Source organism: Microtus ochrogaster, unplaced genomic scaffold, assembly GCF_000317375.1.
Source record: "Microtus ochrogaster isolate Prairie Vole_2 unplaced genomic scaffold, MicOch1.0 UNK78, whole genome shotgun sequence".
NCBI lineage: Eukaryota > Metazoa > Chordata > Mammalia > Rodentia > Cricetidae > Microtus > Microtus ochrogaster.
The window spans coordinates 1,074,215-1,074,469 of record NW_004949176.1 but is presented as its reverse complement, the minus strand read 5'-3'; positions in this window follow the sequence as shown (position 1 = coordinate 1,074,469).

Genomic DNA, 255 nt, shown 5'->3' with positions numbered 1-255 from the left:
AGGGTTAGCATGTAGACTATTAGTACAGCAGCAACAGTAGGCACTCCTCTGAGATCCTCTAAGATCTATGACCTTACTCTCCCTGGGGAGCTGGCTGGAGTTTTGATACCAGGCAAGATTTCCCTTCTGTTGAGCTGGCCGTGAGTCCACTTTGGCAGCAGCTGGCTTCCCCTTCTGCAGCGTTAGGGATATCTTGCCATGCTGGTCCTTGGCGCTGTTCATTGCCCCTTTCCCTGTGGTGGTTTGAACGAGAAT